The sequence below is a fragment of the Mobula hypostoma genome, chromosome 2 (assembly GCF_963921235.1).
Source record: "Mobula hypostoma chromosome 2, sMobHyp1.1, whole genome shotgun sequence".
NCBI classification, from domain to species: domain Eukaryota; kingdom Metazoa; phylum Chordata; class Chondrichthyes; order Myliobatiformes; family Myliobatidae; genus Mobula; species Mobula hypostoma.
In genome coordinates, this window is record NC_086098.1 from 64744866 (window position 1) to 64759927 (window position 15062).

Sequence of the window (15062 nt, forward strand, 5' to 3'; positions counted from 1 at the left end):
TACATGTTGACTTCAGTTTTTTGCGGGAATGGGACCCGCTCTCGGGGTCTCACGACTGGCCGCTGTTCAATATACCAAGGACGTGGTGTAGCACACCAGCACACCTTCAGGGTTCTGGGATTTCATGGCTCTGGAGGTGGGCAGGCTCGAGGTCGGTGCCTCTGCAGGAAATTGGTGTGTCGTGGGAGAAGGAAGAGCAAAAGCAGCGAGCTGGCTGCTGGCTGTGTGCCCAGAGACGCGAGTTCTTTGGGCACGGAGCTCGGAAAAAGCAATTCAGCGGACTTTTATCATCATTATTCAGTGAGTTGTTTGTTATGTCTCCCCCATCACGGTGAAATGGGGACACTTCTTTTTCCCTTATTAGAGAGAGAGAGAGAGCCTGTGGTGTGTCGAATTACCGGGTGAATGACTAGTCTTTGAGGTACTGCAAGTCTGTGTCCTTATTGATGCTTTGCCACATGCTTGAGTGCTCGGTGGCAGAGTGCTGATGCTTTTTTTGCTGGTGGGGGTGGTGGGTTCGTTGCTTTGCTGCTGCTTATGTGTGGGAGGGGGAGCTGGGGGGACTTTGGGGTTCTAACATTTAACTGTCATTCATTCTTTGGGATAGTCCTCTGTTTTCATGGATGTTTGCGAAGAAAGAGAATTTCAGGATGTATATTGTACACATTTCTCTGACATTAAATGTGCCTTTGAAACTTTTGATTCTCACCCATGTGATATCTCACCAGTCGTCCTCAACTCATCGTGCCCACAGACTGGAGATGGACTCTTTTCAACTCCATACCTGGCCTCTCGCTTTTGGAGTGGAAGGCCTCATGGGAACTGGTTGCACTAATTTGTTTGGACTTCAGCCTGTGTGGGGTGCCAGTGGTCAAAAATTAACTGTCATGGCCAGGTGCCATTGGCACCTTTAGAGTTTCCTGAATGAAGGTTTGACCATGTCAATGTGGACTTTGTTGGTCCTCTTCCCCCCTCTGCAGTCTCATGCACCTTTGTACCTTGGTAGATGCTATCACCAGGTGGCCAGAGGTCATCCCTCTAGCATCGACGATGGCTGCAGGTGTGACTCAGATGTTCATCAGCACCTGGGTTGCTTGATTTGGCCACCGCATCTGATATTTCCTCTGACCTCAGTCCCAAATTCATTTTCGACCTCTGGGCTGCGATGGCCCAGAACCTTGGCATTAAGATACATCACACCATGGCACAACACCCACAATCCAACAGCCGATATGAGTGGTCTCACTGCTCCTTAAAAGCTGCTTTGAGGGCTTCCCTGATGGACAAGTATTGGCATGATCATCTCCCGTGGGTTGTGCTGGAGCTCAGAACTGCTCCAAAAGAGGATCCGCAGTCGTCCATGGCAGAATTGGTATACGTACAGCCATTATAAGTGCCAGGTGATTTCACTCCTGATGCCATGACCACCTAGTCGGTCTCTCAACCGTGTTCCACCCTCCTCGGTAAATTCAATTCCTTTTCACCTGTTCCTACCTCCCAACTTGGTGTACAGCACTCTTGGGTTCCCGTTGACCTGCAGTCCATCTCATTTGTTTTTGTCCTCCACGATGCACACCAATATTCCCTTAGGCACCCTCATGATGGCATGTTCCATGTTCTGAAAAAAGGAAAAAAGACTTACCATAGAACAGAGAGGTAAACAAGAATGTATTTTGGTGGATCACCTTAAGCTGGCCCACCAAGATTTGGAGTATTCCGCTGCCATGCCTCTGGCATCACAACGTCACCATGAGGGTGTCAATGCACCTCTGGATGAGCCAGAAGCACCTGCTGTTCCTCCACCCATGGAACACAAGGCCTGAGCCTGGCAATTCATCCAAGCTCCAGAAAGGCTGGTTTTAGCGAAATCTGGGGGGGGGGTGGGGTGGGTGCCTGTGTATGGTAACACAATTGGGAGAAATGTACATTCACAACCACCAGCATTGAGTTGGAGTTTCCCTGTAAGAGGCTGGTCTGACGTGATGACATTATTACGTAAAAGGTTTATAGTGCACATTTGTCGTGTAGGTTAGGAAGTTCAATAAAATCTGTTTTGGGTTTTGTTAAACATTAAATGCCTCACTTCATTTTATTCATGGAAACCTACAGTATGATGCGCCTTGGCCTTTGTATTACAGCCATCCAAGTCCACGTTGGAATGTGGTAAGGGAGCCTATATCATTCTACTCCTTACTGGAAGGGATCTGGCCTTGGCCATCACCCTTCGGGAGAAGGATTCACCCTTCTGTGCCATTGCAGACCTCTTTTCAGAGACTTTGAGGAGGCTGTTCTATCGGTCTGCCAGAGAACATGAGAACAGATAAAGCTCCTCAACTTGTTCCAGGCGAGTTGATCTGTGGCCAATCATTCCATAGAATTTTGTACCTTAGCCACAGGAGTGGTGGAATATGGAAGCACAGATCGCTCTATTCCATAAGTGATTGAATATATGATTATGAAGACACGCAGTCCTCTTTTATTATCATTTAGTAATGCGTGTATTAAGAAATGATACAATATTTTCTCCGGTGTGATATCACAAAAACACAGGACAGACCAAGACTGAAAAAACTGACAAAACCACATAATTATAACATGTAGTTACAACAGTGCAACAGTACCATAACTTGATGAAGAAGTCCATGAGCACAGTAAAGTTCAAAGTCTCTCAAATGTCCCACATCTCACGCAGATGGGAGAAGGAAGAAACACTCCCCCTGCCATGCCCGACCACAATCCGTCTCTGAGTCATCCGAAAACTTCAAGCCTCCGAATCAACTCTCTGACACTGAGTACTGAGCAGCAACTCTGTCCGAACGATTCGACCTCAATCTCGGTCGCCAACAACAGGCAAGGCCAAGGATTTTGAGGCCTTCCCTCCGGAAGATTCCCAACTGCACGGTAACAACAGCAGCGAACGAGTGTTTCAGAAATTTCTCCAGATGTTCCTCTGTGCTTTCACGTCTGTCTCCGTCAAATCAGAATTGTCCACGGCCCCTAATTAACGGATACGGTATCATTTTTCACCGGAGGGCTGCGCACACGCAGTGTGCTGCTCTCTCCTCCTGCCGAATGATGACCTAATTGATGCCCTTGCAGCTCATGGCCTGGTGGTGGATCGAGAGACCCTTGTGGACCTAGCAATTCAACTCATTAAGCATTTGATGGAAAGGAGAAGGGATTGACAAAGGAGATTATTCCCCCTGACCATCCTCCATCCAGCATCCTCTCCTATTCCCTGGGCTAGGACTGCTCCTTGACCGCTGCTGATCCCAACCTCCAAGGAGCCTATGCAAATAGGCTGGATCAAGTCCTCTCGAGCCAAAAGAGAGAGAAGAGGGAGGGAGAGATACTCCATTTACTGTGGAGAGGCTGGACATAATTACACCTGCTGTCCCACATGGCTGGGAAACTTCCAGAACTGTTCAGTGTAGGGAGGGCTCTGACGGTTGCCATCCTCATTGCCTGTTTCGCCCCCTCTGGAGTGGCATCCACTTTCATGTGGACACAAAAAACATTCCCTGATGCCATTATTGATTCCAGTACAGCAGGAAATTTTTTGGAACTCGGACTGGTCAGATCATTGAAAATCCCCTTTTTGCCCCTGAACCAGCAGCTCGTTGCCGCAGCGCTGGATAGGAGACCTTTGGTTCCAGAGCAGGTCAACCACCGTACATTCCGCATCAAGCTTCAGATTGGCCAGCATGTGGAATCAATGAAGCTCCATCTCATTTGGCCCCCAGAGACACCACTCATTCTGGGTCATCCCTGGCTGTCGTCACACAATCAGAGTCAATTGGATTACTAGCATCATTCTGGGCTGGTCAAACCAGTGTAAAAAGAAATATTTCCAAAGGGGCCCAAAGACACCTTCGGAATTATCTTCCATATTACCACTTCGGAGACAACTTCCAAGACTACTTACTGCCCAAAAGACCAGAAACTAGACACCCTCTTTCAACAGTTCAAAGCATCTAAGGGGGTGAAGAACTCTTCAACTATAATTCCCAGTTCTAGAGTGGAGGCGCCCATCCCCTGGAACATAAACTTGGTCATGTGCCAAGTCCAAGGGCAACGTAGGGCAGACCCGGGTAATGGTCCTCCTGGATATATCTTTGTTCCTGAATTCCTGAACCTGTTCATACAGAGGTGCTCAACTGGCCACGTGCTTTGAACGTAGCTGGGCATCTAGAGGTGGCTCGCACCCTAGAGTTCATCAAGGGATGTTACTGGTGCCCAGGCATGACAAAAGGCATCCAGGAATATGTATTAGTGTGTGTTGTCTGCACACGAAATAAAGAACCTTAAGAATTCGCTGGTCTTCCAATACCTTGGGGTAATAGAGTAATCATAGTGGTCGTAGATGGATTCTCCAAGGCCTGCCACTTTGTTTCCCTTCACAAACTATCATCAGCTTCAGAGACCGCCAAGCTTATGCTACAGCACATCTTCAGGAATCATGGTTTACCCTAGGACAACGTTCCTGAGCGCGGCCCCTAGTTTGCCTCAAGGTTTTGGAAGGATATTTATAAGCTTATTGGGGCCTCCACCAGTCTGTTGTTCCATCTGCAGACCAATGGGCAAACAGAGAGGGTCAACCAGGACCTAGGGAAAACACTCTGATGTCTAGCCTCGAGGAACCCTACCACCTGGAGTGACAACTTGATTTGGCCAGAGCTTATGCACAACACACTTCAGCATTTGTTTATCGGGGTGTCCCCTTTCAAATGCCAATTTGGGTACCCTCATGCACTATTCCTGGAACAAGAAACAGAGTGGACCAGCTGGTCCAGAGGTTTTGCCAGAAATAGGTTAAGGTGAGAGACACATAATTGTCTAATTCACAGAAACAAGAAGACCAGGCCAACCACTGCAGAAGACAGGGACCAGCACATTTTCTCATTCAGCATGTTTGGATCTTCCCATACAGGTTGAGTCCTGAAAAATGGCCCCTCATTACATCAGTCCGTTCAAAATACTGCAATGCATCAACCCAGTTACCTACCATCTCCAACTCCCGAGCACAATGAGGATTCACCCCTCATTCCATTTATCCCGTCTCAAGCCCTTGAGTGCTAGCTCCTTGGCTCCAATTCCCAAATCTTCTCCACTTCCCAGAACTGTTAAGTGACAAATTCTTCATGGATTGGGATTTATTCAGGGAACATCCAGGACCCTACCGTGATAGAAGACTTTCACCAGCACCAGTCTGGGCAGTCAGGAGCTGGCTGTAGGAGGGGGCAGGTACCCAAGTTTTGGCACACCAATTCTCCAGAGAAGTTAGCAGCCACTGTCCCTTTAAGACTTGCATTGCCAATTATTGCCTGTAACATCACATTCCTCCATGGAAAGTCTGTATTTAAAGGCCTCATGCCCAGCAGCTAGTGTTCAATCATAGCAGTTCCTTTTCTAGTACTACTGTTTCTGATTTCATCTTTGGATTTTATTTGTGTCATTGTGTTCATTTCAAGTCTGTGTTAATTCTAAACCTTCTCTACATTTGGGTTCACTACCATCCATAGCTCCCTCGTTACAACTGTAATTAACATGCTCCAGGTACTTATCCAACTCCCTTTTGAAAGGATCAATCACCCATCACGGAGTTTGTCCAAACTCCCAAAAATTCAAAACAACAGGAATTCTGCAGATGCTGGAAATTCAAGCAACACACATCAAAGTTCCTGGTGAACGCAGCAGGTCAGGCAGCATCACTAGGAAGAGGTACAGTCGACGTTTCAGGCCGAGACCCTTCGTCAGGACTAACTGAAGGAAGAGTTAGTAAGAGATTTGGGAGGGGGAGATCCAAAATGATAGGAGAAGACAGGAGGGGGAGGGATGGAGCCAAGAGCTGGACAGTTGATTGGCAAAAGGGATATGAGAGGATCATGGGACGGGAGGCCTAGGGAGAAAGACAGGGGAGGGGGTGGGGGGAAACCCAGAGGATGGGCAAGGGGTATAGTCAGAGGGACAGAGGAAGAAAAAGGAGAGTGAGAGAAAGAGTGTGTGTATAAAAATAAATAACGGATGGGATATGAGGGGGAGGTGGGTCATTAGCGGAAGTTAGAGAAGTCAGTGTTCATGCCATCAGGTTGGAGGCTACCCAGACGGAATATAAGGTGTTGTTCCTACAACCTGACTGTGGCTTCATCTTTACAGTAGAGGAGGCCGTGGACAGACATGTCAGAATGGGAACGGGATGTGGAATTAAAATGTGTGGCCACTGGGAGATCCTGCTTTCTCTGGCAGACAGAGCGCACGTGTTCAGCAAAGCGGTCTCCCAGTCTGCATCGGGTCTCGCCAATATATAAAAGGCCACATCGGGAGCACCGGATGCAATATATCACCCCAGCCGACTCACAGGTGAAGTGTCACTTCACCTGGAAGGACTGTCTGGGGCCCTGAATGGTGGTAAGGGAGGAAGTGTAAGGGCATGTGTAGCGCTTGTTCCGCTTACAAGGATAAGTGCCAGGAGGGAGATCGGTGGGGAGGGATGGGGGGCACGAATGGACAAGCGAGTCACGTAGGGAGCGATCCCTGCAGAAAGCAGGGGGGCGGGGGATGGAAAGATGTGCTTAGTGGTGGGATTCCGTTGGAGGTGGCGGAAGTTATGGAGAATAATATGTTGGACTCGGAGACTGGTGGGGTGGTAGGTGAGGTCCAGGGGAACCCTATTCCTAGTGGGGTGGCGGGAGGATGGAGTGAGAGCAGATGTACGTGAAATGGGGGAGATGCGTTTGAGAGCAGAGTTGATGGTGGAGGAAGGGAAGCCCCTTTCTTTAAAAAAGGAGGACATTGACAACTGCATTGGCGCTGCTTCCTGCATGCATGATGAGCTCGTTGACTTTATTAACTTTGCCTCCAACTTTCACCCTGCCCTCAAGTATACCTGGTCCATTTCCGATACCTCCCTCCCCTTTCTAGATCTTTCTGTCTCTATGTCTGGAGACAGCTTATCTACTGATGTCTGCTATAAGCCTACTGACTCTCACAGCTATCTGGACTATTCCTCTTCTCACCCTGTCTCTTGCAAAAATGCCATCCCCTTCTCACAATTCCTCCGTCTCCTCCGCATCTGCTCTCAGGATGAGGCTTTTCATTCCAGGACGAAGGAGATGTCCTCCTTTTTTAAAGAAAGGGGCTTCCCTTTCTCCACCATCAACTCTGCTCTCAAACGCATCTCCCCCATTTCACATACATCTGCTCTCACTCCATCCTCCCGCCACCCGACTAGGAATAGGGTTCCCCTGGTCCTCACCTACCACCCCACCAGCCTCCGGGTCCAACATATTATTCTCCATAACTTCCGCCACCTCCAACAGGATCCCACCACTAAGCACGTCTTTCCCTCCCCCTCACCGTTTTCTGCAGGGATCACTCCCTACGCGACTCCCTTGTCCATTCGTCCCCCCCATCCCTCCCCACTGATCTCCCTCCTCGCACCTATCCTTGTAAGCGGAACGAGTGCTACACATGCCCTTACACTTCCTCCCTTACCACCATTCAGGGCCTCAGACAGTCCTTCCAGGTGAGGCGACACTTCACCTGTGAGTCGGATGGGGTGATATACTGCATCCGGTGCTCCCGATGTGGCCTTCTATATATTGGCGAGACCGACGCAGACTGGGAGACCGCTTTGCTGAACACGTGCGCTCTGTCTGCCAGAGAAAGCAGGATCTCCCAGTGGCCACACATTTTAATTCCACATCCCATTCCCATTCTGACATGTCTATCCACGGCCTCCTCTACTGTAAAGATGAAGCCACACTCAGGTTGGAGGAACAACACCTTATATTCCGTCTGGGTAGCCTCCAACCTGATGGCATGAACATTGACTTCTCTAACTTCTGTTAATGCCCACCTCCCCCTCGTACCCCATCCGTTATTTATTTTTATACACACATTCTTTCTCTCACTCTCCTTTTTCTTCCTCTGTCCCTCTGACTATACCCCTTGCCCATTCTCTGGGTCCCCCCCCCCCGTCTTTCTCCCTGGGCCTCCTGTCCCATGATCCTCTCATATCCCCTTTGCCAATCAACTGCCCAGCTCTTGGCTCCATCCCTCCCCCTCCTGTCTTCTCCTATCATTTTGGGTCTCCCCCTTCCCCTCCCACTTTAAAATCTCTTACTAACTCTTCCTTCAGTTAGTCCTGACGAAGGGTCTCGGCCTGAAACATCGACTGTACCTCATCCTAGAGATGCTGCCTGGCCTGCTGCGTTCACCAGCAACTTTGATGTGTGTTGTTCCCAAAAATTCATTAAGTTAACAGGTTTTATCTCATGGTGTCTCTGACTCTTTTTCCAATCATCATACGGCTCTGTCTTTAATAGTAATCTATCAGCCATTGCAAATAAGGGCTCCCTATTAACTCTACTTGTCACAATTTGAAATATCTCTGTCATACGATGATGAGCTGTTTCTGCTCCAGAGTGGAACCTCAGCTTTCACGACATGTAGCTATAATCTATCATAGCTGTAAATGTTCTTGTAAAACTCCTCCATATCCTGACCGAACATTCAAATATTTTGTCAGATGTGCTGTCCAGCACTGAGCACATGTTTTGGAGACAAACAAATATTCTACGTATATTTAATGCAAAGCTTTCTGTTAGTAAAGTGAAAGACAGGAATTGCTGAAAATATCAAGCAGATCAGGCAGCAGTCAGTGGAGAGAGAGGTACGCAGTTGATATTTTAGATCAATGCTCATTCACCAGAATTAGCCTGAATAAACAGGTATTTGCTGCAACTTATTTTCTCTCTCAATGAAATTTGCATCCTTGCTTCTTGTATGGCTGGAGTTAACTCTATTCTGAGCAAGGACTCAGACTCGTTGCAATTTATCTGCCTCCACATGAGCTTGGACCATCCGGACAACAGCAAGGCATAGATTAGACTGCTTTTCATTGATTACAGCTCAGTACCACCATCTTCTCAGTACTAATCAACAAGCTTCAGAACCTGGGCTTCTGTACCTCAATCTGCAACTGGATCACTGACGTCCTCCTCAGGAGATCAAAGTCAATGCAGATCAGTAAATAAAATCTCCTCCTCACTAATAATCAACATTGATGTCTCTCAAGGATATGTGCATAGTCCACTGCTCTACTCTGTCTACACTCATGACTGCATGTCTAAACACAGTTCAAACAGCATCTGTAAATTCGTCGGTGACAGGACTGCTGTTGGCAACAAATGCGATGAGAAGGCATACAGGGGTGAGTTAGATTTACTCGTTGAATAGTGTTGCAACAATGAACTTACACTCAGTGTCAGTAGGACCAAAGAATTGATTGTGGACTTCAGAATGGGAAAGTCAGGAAAACACACACCAGTTCTTGTTGAGGGGTCATTATTGGGCAGGAGGTACAGACAGCTCAATCACTGCAATTTAGCAACACTATGACCACATTGATCAGATGGCACTAAAATCAACAATTTTTGTTTCAATTATGTTCTTTCTTGAGAAAGTTGTGTATAATTTATTTTTCTTATGTTTTTTTGTGAACCTTGCTCATATGATATGTGCCTGTGATGTTGCTGAAAGTTTTTCATTGCACCCATTCATACATAAGTACCGTAAGAATTCTGTTTTTTTTTAACTCTAACTAAATAGATTGTAGAGTTAACCCCTCTTGAACATTCTCCTGCAATTTTCCTTTGCTTGACTGGAAGTGTTTGCCTTCTTTTCTCCCTTCCCTATCCTTTCTGACTACTTAGAGAGGAATGATAAGTCCATCCTCCTTTCCATTTAAGCCAGGTCTTTGTCACCTCCAGTACATCCATTCATTCAGAAGATAAATTTGAAAAGCTCCTACAGGTTTAGTTTACATGTCAGTCCAAATATTTTCCTTTACCTTGATGATGAAATTGAATGACCGGTTTTATGATCCCAAGGTTAACAATGGTCACCAATTACTGTGTGGCTTCTCCCTGTTAGCGATGCTTTCTTTTGTCGATGCAGTAGAGCACTGGGAATCAAACTTCCGAAATGGATTCTCTCTTTTGTTTTCTAACAGGGCACCAACGATGTTGAACTCACTTCGAGCAAGAGGGATCTCCCATCGAAAGATCATAGCTGCTGTTCGTAAACGAAGACCGAACAGGAACGGTGGCCCATCTAGTTAGTGTTCAGTCTTTCTGTACATGGCACATTGCTTTCTACTATTTGCCTTTTGGGTTAATACAAAGGAAAAGGGTGCCTCAGCTTTTTTTTTATTCCCTGTATCTTCCTGCTGTTTCAGAGAGATGCTGGTAGTGAAAATTTTGGCGAGCTGATTAGGCAGTGGAACGTTGTAATGTCTGTGGCAAAATGGTTCCATTTACAAATGCACAATGCCTAAAACATTGTAAAATTAACCAGTTATTTATATTTCATTAACAGGACACATTTAATACAAAATATATTTTCTTTTCCCCACTGCACTTTATGACTGACATCACTTATTGAGTTGGGGATAATATCTATACCATGAGCTGCATCACATTCACAACAGGAAACCTCTGGCTTTTTGTGCAATGTAGTAGAGCAGTGTTGATCAAGGTTGTCTGATTATTTCACTCATTTTACTTGTTTTGTCTTCTCGAATCTTTCTCAACTCTTTTCCAGCAATTTGTGCTGATAATGAATACCTATATTGAAGTATTATTTTCTAGATAAACCTACTAAAATGCAGCTTCCTAGTACTGCCACAGAATCTCCTGTCACCAGTATACATTTTGATCAAATTAGTTTGAAGAAGTGTAAAATAAAACTCTGATAATGTTCGCTCCCATTATTCAGAAATGCCGACAGATCAGCAGTGGTTTATGGGATGCTGTTTCCTATGCTTTTGAAAGTCATGGGACCCTAGTTTCCACACTGCTTGAAATTCACAGGGTTCTGTTTCCCATGCTCCACTTAAACTTACAAGGTTCACTAGAAAGCTTCTGTTGTATTACATCTCAGAAAAAGTACATTACAATGGGTTAATAGTAACATCCTATGGTTCAGAAAATCTGCTAGCACCACCAAAACCCTGAGCATGACAGGTTAAGAGTTTTGTTGTTATGAGAAATCCTAGAGAAGGATTAAAATCTTAAATGTCCAACAATGGGGGGTTTCTATCTGAATTAGAATGGAACTTAGCATTTAACCAGTTACTTATGTGTTCAAATTCTCAATGTAGCATAAAACTAATTTTATCCTGAATTTTTAAATTGTTTTGTCTCATTAATTATTGAAAGCATGTTTACTACAATCCTTCTTGTAGAGATTCCATTTCTTGTACATTCATTTTCCCAGTTGAGAAAAACAAAATCTAGTGTCTTCAATGGACCACGAAGAAATACAATGCTATGAAATGTAACTTTCTGCTCTGCTCTTTAAATCTGAAAGTATACATGAGTTGGATTTAGGAGTGTACAGATGTTACCTCTGGCTATTGGGCTTTTTCTACCAATAGTATAGAAGCTAAAGCACTTAATTAGTGCTTTATAGTTAGCTTTCAACTTTAACTTATCAACCAGTCTGTTTAAAAGAGGCATTGAATGGACTACATTTTTCTCAGATATCTGGAACATATTGAGATCTTAGTGGTCTAAGATTTATGTCATCATTACAACAAGAGTAAAAGAATGGAAGATGCTATTTGAATCCAGATTTGGAAGTCCAGCTTCAGACCTCAACCAAGCATGGATAACTTCATTTACCTTAACTCTGAACCAATTCCATAACCAATGGAAACAACAGGAATTCTGCAGATGCTGGAAATTCAAGCAACACACGTAAAAGTTGCTGGTGAACGCAGCAGGCCAGGCAGCATCTCTAGGAAGAGGTGCAGTCGACGTTTCAGGCCGAGACCCAATGACGAAGGGTCTCGGACTGAAACGTCGACTGCACCTCTTCCTAGAGATGCTGCCTGGCCTGCTGCGTTCACCAGCAACTTTTATGTGTGTTGCCATAACCTATGGACTTACATTCAAGAACTCTACAAATCATATTCTCAGTATTATTTATTTATTTATCTTAGTTCCTTCAATAGGTGGAATTCATCTCCTGCACTGGAAGATTAACCCAAATCAATGATGTGATGTGATTTTTTTTGCAAGGTCAAATGTCAACTAACTTTTTCTTTTTTGAAGTGGTATCTCTTGTGAGGTTGCAGAGAATATGATTGAGAGTACAAATGTGGTGCAGGTGATTGACGTGTGTTAAATAGTGTGTCTGAAAGTTGTGGTTTGTGAGACTGGGGATATATGGCATGATTGGTGCTGTATTTGAGAAATTAGATATGCTGAGGAATGTGGTATATGATAGAGAATAAGGTGTTTCTGAGGGTATGGAACTGAATAGTGAGATTGAAGGTGGTGAGTAGTTTTATTACAAAGTAATACCACCCAGAAGGAGACACAATAAAACTGCAAGCCTCTGGAATCGAGAACAACAAAGTCCAGATGAAGGATCTCAACCCAAAAGGTTGACCTTCCATTTCCTCCACAGATTCACTGTGCTCCTTCAGCACTTAGTGTGATGCTCTAGCATAGAAGGAAGCCATTTAACCCAGTGTTTCCTACGTATGCTCTTTGTAAAGCAATCCAATTAATCCCACTCACTTCTCTTTCCCCATAATCAGTGAATTTCACCTTAATGCAAGAAATCAGGGAAAGACTAGATAGGGAACCACTGCTCTGTTAGCCTAACATGAGATGTCAGGCTAAATGCTGAGATCTGTTTTAAGGACAAGATAACTGAGCTCTCATATTCAGTAGATGGGCTGCACCATCCAGCTTGCTGACCTGGATGTGAAATGTGGGTGTGTCAGTGAAGGTGAATTTTGATGACTGATTTCTGACCTTTCTGAAAGTCCCTCACTGTGGTGTTGAGCTGCCTTAAAGTGCGAAATCTTCCAGTCTTTGCAGTGAAGAACAGCCTCCACGATTGGTGATCCAGATAGTGCCAATAATTTCTGCTGCAGCTGAGTGGTTGAATGGGCCAAAGCCTCTGGCTGGCTGAGACCTCAGGAAGGAACAGAGTTTCTGTCTGAGCCTGGTATTTATGGGAGTGTGGCATCTGGGTGTAATCATCTGTGGGGAAATTCCCTCTTAAGTTCAAAGATAGATGATACTGTTGTAAACTGAGTGTGAGACGGTGCGACTGCAATAAAATCATGGTGTCCCCTGTCAGAATCATTAAGGAGAAGTATTGTTGCCTCCTCTGAGGCCAGGTTCCCTCTTCCCCACATGTCCATATCCCAAACAATACAGTGAATGCCCACTGCGGTACTTGACCAAACTATAATACCATTTGCCATTGTTCTTTTAATCCTGGGTGCGGCAATGTCATTAACCATCCAGTAGGTGGCGTGCTGATCAAGTTCCAGGACAAAATCCAGAACACAGGACCCAGAAATCCGGAGACATCTATATAAAAACCACTATCGGTCGCTGGAGAGAATTTATAATGATTTAAATAAATCAGGAATTTAAAAAAAAATGTGTCAGCAGCAGTGAATGAATGTACAAAATCTATTGTTGAAGTTTGTTTCACTGATAGCGAGGAGGAGGTACCTGAGCCTTAGGTTCCACACCACCAGATGCAGAAAGAGTTATTAACCTTCAACCATCAGGTTTCTGAACCAGCGTCACTCACAGTAGTTCTGAACTGATTCCATAACCTAACAACTTACTTTCAAGAACTTTACAACGCATATTCTTAGTATTATTTATTTATCTTTATTCTCATTGTTTGTCTTCTTTTGCACATTGATTGTTTGTCAGTCTTTGTATTTAGTTTTTCATTGATTCCAATGTATTTCTCAGTGTTACCGTGAATGCCTGCAAATGAATCTCAAGGTCATATATGGTGACATATACATATCTGTAAGTTGATAATAAATTTACTTTGAACTTTGAATTTTGGTTCAAGACAACTAGGGATGATGATGATGTCGACTTAAGCCTGAGAGGCCAGCATCAGGCATTTTCATGCCTTGCAAGGCGCAGATAAGAAGGTTGTGTGGGGCTGTGTAGTAATAAGTATTGGCAATGTTTATAACTTGGCATGATTAAAAGAAAGTAAAGATCTACATTTGAGTTTTATCTTAATTCTTTAACATTGCTTCAGTTTAACACAGTTTATGATAACCTCAGATCCAATTTTTCAGCAGGCTTGAAATATCATGAGCAGTCGCTTATATGACGTGAGTGAGCAGAACACAAGATTTTAAATCTGAGTAGGACCTTTTGGAGATTTTCAGTGGGCTTGAGATATTGTGGTTTATTTGCCACTTGGCAAAGGTATAATAATGAAGAGTGGCTTAAGTGGAACGGCTGCTGCACGAATGGCCATTGTGTGCGTGGAGACCAGAAAGTTTTGGCTCAACACCTCTGCCCACTAACTCAACCCCACACCCTTAATCAACAGGGCTTTATCAGTTTCTGTCAGTCACCTTATGTACAGACAGACCTGTGCCTAGTGTCACTTTATAAACATACGTAGTCATAGTCATACTTTATTGATCCCGGGGGAAATTGGTTTTCGTTACAGTTGCACCATAAATAATAAGTAGTAATAGAACCATAAATAGTTAAATAGTAATATGTAAATTATGCCAGTAAATTACGAAATAAGTCCAGGACCAGCCTATTGGCTCAGGTGTCTGACCCTCCAAGGGAGGAGTTGTAAAGTTTGATGGCCACAGGCAGGAATGACTTCCTATGATGCTCAGTGCTGCATCTCGGTGGAATGAGTCTCTGGCTGAATGTACTCCTGTGCCCACCCAGTACATTATGTAGTGGATGGGAGACATTGACCAAGATGGCATGCAACTTGGACAGCATCCTCTTTTCAGACACCACCGTGAGAGAGTCCAGTTCTATCCCCACAACATCACTGGCCTTACGAATGAGTTTGTTGATTATGTTGGTGTCTGCTACCCTCAGCCTGCTGCCCCAGCACACAACAGCAAACATGATAGCACTGGCCACCATAGATTCATAGAACATCCTCAGCATCGTCCGATGTTAAAGGACCTCAGTCTCCTCAGGAAATAAAGATGGCTCTGACCCTTCTTGTAGACAGTCTCA